Source organism: Aquarana catesbeiana, linkage group LG07 (assembly GCF_042186555.1).
Source record: "Aquarana catesbeiana isolate 2022-GZ linkage group LG07, ASM4218655v1, whole genome shotgun sequence".
In the NCBI taxonomy this organism is placed as follows: Eukaryota; Metazoa; Chordata; class Amphibia; order Anura; family Ranidae; genus Aquarana; species Aquarana catesbeiana.
Genome location: NC_133330.1, coordinates 338,976,116 through 338,984,044, shown reverse-complemented (window position 1 = coordinate 338,984,044; position 7,929 = coordinate 338,976,116).

The following is a 7,929-nucleotide window of genomic DNA, read 5'->3' as shown; positions in this document are numbered from 1 at the left end:
GGAAGGACTCTTGTGTTGCAGGGTGGAGATCGCACGGTGACTGGAAACAGAGAGCTCTTGTCGGCCCTGTGCACAGGTCCAAATCATTTGGTGGAGGGGGGATTATGGCGTGGGGTTGTTTTCCAGGGTCTGGCCCCTTAGTTCCAGTGAAGGGAACCCTTAAGGTGTTAACATACCAAGACATTTTGGACAATTTCATGCTCTCAACTTTGCGGGAACAGTTTGGGGATGACCCCTTCCTGTTCCAACATGACTTCTCACCAGTGCACAAAGCAAGGTCCATAAAGAAATTGATGAGCAGGTTTGGGGTGGAGGAACTTGACTGGCCTGCACAGAGTCCTGACCTCAACTCGATAGAACACCTTTGGGATGAATTAGAGCGGAGACTTCGAGCCAGGCCTTCTCGTCCAACATCAGTGCCTGACCTCACAAATGCGCTTCTGGAAGAATGGTCAAACATTCCCATAGGCACACTCCTAAACCTTGTGGATGGCCTTCCCAGAAGAGCTGTTATAGCTGCAAAGGGTGGGCCAACTCCATATTGAACCCTACGGACTAATAGGGCGTACACACGGTCGGACTTTGTTCGGACATTCCGACAACAAAATCCTAGGATTTTTTCTGACGGATGTTGGCTCAAACTTGTCTTGCATACACACGGTCACACAAAGTTGTCGGAAAATCCGATCGTTCTGAACGCGGTGACGTAAAACGCGTACGTCGGGACTATAAACGGGGCAGTGGCCAATAGCTTTCATCTCTTTATTTATTCTGAGCATGCGTGGCACTTTGTCCGTCGGATTTGTGTACACATGATCGGAATTTCCGACAACGGATTTTGTTGTCGGAAAATTTTATCTCCTGCTCTCCAACTTTGTGTGTCGGAAAATCCGATGGAAAATGTCCGATGGAGCCCACACACGGTCGGAATTTCCGACAACACGCTCCGATCAGACATTTTCCATCGGAAAATCCGACCGTGTGTACGGGGCATTAGACTGGGATGTCATTAAAGTTCAGGTGCATGTAAAGGCAGGCGTCCCAATACTTTTGACAACACAGGGTATGTTTTTCCTGATTCAGAAATGCAGACTTGCTGATAAAAAGCAGTATTCTCTTATGCGCCTGGTGGTTGGATACATCGGTTTCATGGTGAACTGCAATTTTTCTAAAATGATAAAAGTGATTGTGTACTGTTGCTATTTACACAGACATAGAGCTTGGCAGATTCCCTCTTTGAATAAAGTTTGATTCGTCCGGGAACGGTACGTGTTTTGTCAGAATTGGCCACAGCATTGACTCGCCAAGCTTCTGGCCAAGCCGAGAAATATTCTTCTCTATCCTTTTTTTCCCTCTATATTTTTATTTTTTTCTTATTTAAACAGCGAAAAAAGGAAAAAAGAACAGGAACAGCGAGGTCTTCGTATCTAGGACATTAAGATGAAATTACTTATTCTTGACCTGCTTCTGTTATGACATACCAAATATAATGAATCTGGTCGTATTTCCTGATAATCCATTTATAAAATTCCGGCCTTGTAGAGGAGGGAAGAGCAGGGTCTGTTACATTTCATCCATCATGCTATGGATATTGGGCTGTATCATTTAACATCACAAACCCTGAAGGTAAACTGCCCTAATGCACTGAAAATAATGTGCTGAATTATTTATTAATGAACACGATGGAAAACCAAGTCACTGACTAGTCCTCGTAAAGGAAAACTACACTGCTTTAGGATCTTTTTATATGTTTTTTCAGTTTCCTTTTTAACATTCAGGCTCGGCTCACACATGTCCGGTGTGAATTTTCCCTCAGTTTTCACATCGAATTTTCAAAGCAGCTGTTCAGCGGTTCAGCTGTGATTTAGATGTGGTCCAGATGCTAATTTTTGGAGCCGGCGCCCACCGGCGACTTTAACATTAGCTGGTTGTTAAGGAGCGTGTCGGGAAGCGGGACGCCGCGTCCTTAACAACAGATGACTCATCAGCTGCCAGCAGGGTTCCCCACTCACAATTGAATGTAAAAAAAAAACATTGCCAGGAATAAAAAATAGTGAAAAAAAAAAAACGGCATGGGGGTCCCCCCAACCCTTACCAGGCCCTTTCGGCTCTGGTACGGATTTTGAGGGGAACCTCCACAGCAACATTTTTTTTTAATAATGGCGTGGGGTCCCCCCCAAAATCCATACCAGACCCTTACACGAACATGCAGCCTGGCAGGCAAGGAAAGGGAGGGACGAGCAAGCGCCTCCCCCCCTCCTGAACCATACCAAGCAAAATGCCCTCAACATGGGGGGGGTTGCTTTGTGGCAGGAGCCATGTTGATGGAGACAAGGGCCTCTTCTTCATAACCCTGGCTGGCGGTTGTGGGGGTCTGTGGGTAGGGGGCTTATAGGAATCTGAAAACCTAAGGGTCTTGATTTTGGGGGACCCCACACCGTTTTTTGTTTAAATTTGAGTATGGGGTTCCCCTTAAAATCTGTACCAGAACCAAAAGTGTCTGGTATGTATTGAAGGCGCATTTTTTTTTCTTTTTTTTGTTAAAAACTGTTTAGATGTGCGATTCAGAAGCGTTCCCAGTGTAGCAGAATTGGGAACCCGCTGAGCACCTATCATGGATCTCATATGTGCTCTCAGTTTGCAGGGTTCTTCCGGCGATTCAGCGTTTTAGGCGGAAGTCCATAACTCCAGCAAGGGTTCTTCCAGGCGATTCAGCATTCCAGGCAGAAATCCATAAGTCCAGCAAGGGTTCTTCCAGGCGATTCAACATTCCAGACGGAAATCCATATGTTCAGCAAGTCTTCAACGTAAATTCTCCATGTATTTCTTAAGTGTTCTCTGGAGCCCCTCGGAAAACCCCGGAAACTCCTGGGATTTGGACCGCTTCCCTTTTTATACAACACGGGAGGGAGGCCGGACCCAATCGAAAGCCTGCAAACTTTTTGGGAAAGGCGGCAAAAACATTAACCTCTTTCCCCTGACCTGGGCAGTCAGATGCTAACTATACATACAGTAGGCTACATACCTACATGCCTCCACCTAACAACTGAACTTTTAATTCTTCCCTCAGCTCATCCCTCACGGTGATTACTGTTTGCTCCATTCTGATAGATTGTAAGCTCTTATGAGCAGGGCCCTATTAACCCTCTTGCATTTTATTGTATTGTAAATGTACTGTCTCCCTGTATATTGTAAAGTGATGTGCGAACTGTTGGCGCTAAATAAATCCTGTAAAATTATATATACCGTATTTATCGGCGTATAACATGCACTTTTTTTCCCCTCAAAATCAGGGGAAAATCGCGGGTGCGTGTTATACGCCGATCCCCCGCTGACCGTGAGCGGAGCGATCGCTGGCCGAGTTTGAAAATGGCGCCGCTGGCGCCGAAATGCATAGCCATGACTTGCGACGGCTCTCGGCCACTTTCGGCTCTACTCGTAGTCCCACCCAGGATGGGCGTGACTGTGAACGGAGCGAGCACCGCCCATATACAGATAGCCGAGTGTACTCGGCTAGGTTCGGCTAGCTCCGCTCACAATCACGCCCAGTCCCGCCCTATGATGGACACAGGGACTGGGCGTGACTGTGAGCGGAGCTAGCCGAACCTAGCTGAGTACACTCGCCTATCTGTATATGGGCGGCGCTCGCTCCGCTCACAGTCACGCCCATCCCGGGGCGGGACTACGAGTGGAGCCGAAAGTGGCAGAGAGCTGTCGCAAGTCACGGCTATGTATTTTCGGCGCCGGCGGCACCATTTTCAAACTGCAGTGACACTGACAAGTCACTGCAGTTTAACTGCAGCCTGGGCAAGGCTGCAAATGGACACAGACAAAGCTGCAGATGGGCACTGACAAAGCTGCAAGGCTGCAAATAGACACTGGTAAGGCTGCAAATGACACCAAGGCTGCAAATGACACCTAGGCTACAAGGCTGCAAATGACACCAAGGCTGCAAATGACTGCAAGGCTGCAAATGACACTGGACAAGCATGAAGATGGACGCTGTGCAAGGCTGCATTGATGGGCATTTAAATGTAAGTTTTTTCCTTAAAACATTTTTTTCCTTAAAATTCCCTCCTAAACTTGGGGTGCGTGTTATATGCCGGTGCATGTTATACGCCGACGCGTGTTATACGCCGATAAATACGGTATATATACAGTTAGGTCCATATATATTTGGACACAGGCCCAATTTTCCTACTTTTGGCTCTGTATGCCACCAGAATAAAATTAAAATGAAACAATCCAAATGAATTTGAAGTGCAGATTTTCACAGTCCCCCCCATTTTCAGGGGCTCAAATGTAATTGGACAAATGAATGTAATCCTAAATAAAATGTTCATTTTTAATATTTTGTTGAGAATCCTTTACTGGCAATAACTGCCTGAAGTCTGGAACCCATGGACATCACCAAAGACTGGCTTTCCTTCTTTTTAAAGCTTTGCCAGGCTCTATCTGCAGCTGTCTTCAGTTGTTCTTTGTTTGTGGGTCTTTCTGCTTTTAGTTTTGCCTTCAGCAAATGAAATGCTCAATTGCGTTGAGATCAGGTGATTGACTCGGCCATTGCAGAATATTCCACTTCTTTTCCTTCAAAAGCTCCTGGGTTGCTTTTGCAGTGTGTTTTGGATCATTATTCATCTGTACTGTGAAGTGCCGTCCAATCAATTTTGCTGCATTTGGCTGAATCTGGGCTGACAATATATCTCTAAACACTGCAGAATTCATTCGGCTGCTTCTGTCACATCATCAATAAACACCAATGACCCAGTGCCACTGGAAGCCATGCATGCCCATGCCATCACACTGCAAGCTCCACCACGTGACCACAGATGAGGTTGTGTGCTTTGGATCATGAGCTGTTCCAAGCCTTCTCCACATTCTGGTACAGATTAATCTTAGTTCTATTCGTCCAAAGAATGCTTTTCCAGAACTGGTCTGGCTTTTTTAGATGTTTGTTGGCAAAGTCTGATCTGTTTTTTCTATTCTTAAGGCTTATGAATGGTTGGCACCTTGTGGTGAACCCTCTGTATTTGCTCTCATGAAGTCTTCTTTGATTGTGGACTTAGACAATGATACGCCCACCTCCTGGAGAGTGTCCTTCACTTGTCTGGATGTTGTGAATGGGTTTTTCTTTACCATAGAGAGGTAATTACACACACTGTAATTGTACTAGACAATTATATTATTAAACGGAGGTACACCGCAATCTACAAGTCGATCTGGAAATTTTTTTCTAAATGAAAATGTTAGTTTACATAAGATCACTAGCTGATGTACTAATCACATGTTTTGAATCACTCTGAACAGCTGGGTTTAACAGCTTTGCAAAGTACTGGCTGGTAACTGTAAAAAGGGAGGACAATTACTAACCTATCAAGAGCACAAGGCATGCTGAAGAATCCTAATATACAGATAACAAACTACAAGGGGGATTATATAGAGTGCAACCATGACAGAGTATTCACAAAGCATTGTGAGAGAGCGCTCCAAAGACCACTTGCCTTGAGAATCTCTCTCTGATTGAAACTCCACATGATCCTGTCTGTAGGGAGTAAGGAGTAGGCAGGTATGGGGAGGGGGTTTACTCACTTGACTCAGTTCAGTATGTAAATTACAACTTGAATTACTGAAACGTGGTTAATGTGTTAGGGCCAGTTCAAACACATGCAGTCCAGTGCGTTTTTTTTCTGCATCAAAAGCGCATGGAAAGTAGGTTATATGGTTTTCAATGGCACAGTTCACATCAGTGCTTGCAGTTCCAGTGCGTTCCAGTTCCAGAAAAAAAAGTAGAACATGCTGCATTTTTCCTGCACGGGACTGTACTGGAATGCTGTAAAACGCATCGAAAATGCACCGGAATGCACCTAAATGCACCAAAAATGCACTGCAACAAGGTTAAGAAAAAAGAGGGGAAAAAAAGCACTGGACTGCATCAAAAATGCAGGTAAGTGTCCAATTAAAAGTCAGCAGCTGCAGTATGTGTAGCTGCTGACTTTAAGTTTTTTTTTTTTTTTTGACTGGACCTCCTCTTCAAATATATATCCTTCCCCAGCATGGACCACTTGAACCCCCCCCCCCCCTAGTAAATTGACTGAGAGAAATAAATAAATACAATTGGGCTAGACATACTAACTAAAGGCAAGGGCCCTACATACCCAAAAATCTATCTATCTATCTATCTATCTATCTATCTATCTATCTATCTATCTATCTATCTGTGAGGTGCTCTAGACAGTGTTCATTGCCGAAAATATTTTCCACTAAATTAACACTATTTTAGTCGACTAAAATACGACTAAAACAATTCAGATGACTAAAATGGCATTTTAGTCAAAAGACTGATTAAAACTAAATCGAAATTAAACATCAAAATTAACACTGCTCTAGAGAGTGTATGATATGGAGAAAACTGGGAGAGAACTGGATATGGAGAGAACTGGTTCTGGGTCCTGGAGCCCAGAAGAATTGTAAGGGTTTTGGGTGGTAACTTGTAGGGATTTTGGGTGGTAAAAGCCTTCATTCCTTGGTCCACATCTTACCTGGTAATCAGACCTCGTTAACCGCTTCCCGACCGGCTCCTGTATATATACAGCGGCAGAATGGCACTGCTGCGTGAATTACCGTATATATACTGCGGCTCCTTTAAGAGCCATAGCAGGCATGCACGCCGGCCACCCACAATTGCGGGCACGAGAGCAGGAATGGGGATTTGTGTGTGTAAACCTCCCCTGTCCTGTCAGGGGAGGAGAAACAACGGAGGAACAACGATATGTCTCCTCCCCCAGTCAGTCCAATCTCCTTACAGTTAGAACACACACTAGGGAACACACATTTAACCCCTTGATCGCCCCCTAGTGTTAACCTCTTCTCTGCCAGTGACATTTATACAGTAATCAGTGGCTATTTTTAGCTCTGATCGCTGTATAATGTCAATGGTCCCAAACAAGTGTCAAAAGTGTCCAATCTGTCTGCCGCAATCCAGATAAAAATCGCTGATCGCCGACTTTACTAGTTAAAAAAAATAATAAATAAAAATGCCATAAATCTATCCCCTATTTTGTAGACGCTATAACTTTTGCGCAAACCACTCATTATATGCTTATTGTGATTTTTTTTACCAAAAATATGTTGAAGAATACTTATTGGCCTAAACTGATGAAGAAACTTGTTTTTGTTTTGTTTTTTTAAATTGGGATATTTATTATATCAAAAAGTAAAAAATATTGTCTTCTTTTGTTTATAGGGTTAGGGTTTGTTTACAGCGCAAAAAATAAAAACCGCAGAGGAGATCAAATACCACCAAAAGAAAGCTCTATTTGTGGGGGAAAAAAGGACGTAAATTTTGTTTGGGTACAATGTCGCACAACCGCGCAATTGTCAGTTAAAGCGACGCAGTGCCATAGTGAAAAAATGGCCTGGTCAGGAACGGAGTAAATTCTTCCGGGGCTGAAGTAGTTAATTAGTCTTGATTGCCCACAGGCCTTTCTATATGTTAGCTGACTGATGCTCAAGGCTCTCTTATGCCGCGTACACACGACCGGACTTTACGGCATACTTGGTCCTGCGGACCGGAGTCCGTCGGACAATTCGATCGTGTGTGGGCTCCAGCAGACTTTTTCTTCCCCAAAAGTTCGATGGACCTAGAAATTAAACGTTTCAAATCTTTTCGACGGACTCGAGTCCGGTCAAAAAGTCCGCTCGTCTGTATGCTAGTCCGACGGACAAAAACCAACGCTAGGGCAGCTATTGGCTACTGGCTATGAACTTCCTTGTTTTAGTCCGGTCGTACGTCATCACGTACGAATCCGTCGGACTTTGGTTGATTGTGTGTAGGCAAGTCCGTTCATTCGGAAAGTCTGTCGTAAAGTCAGTGGAATAGTCCGCCGGACAAAGTCTGCCGTAAAGTCCACTCGTGTGTATGCGGCATTA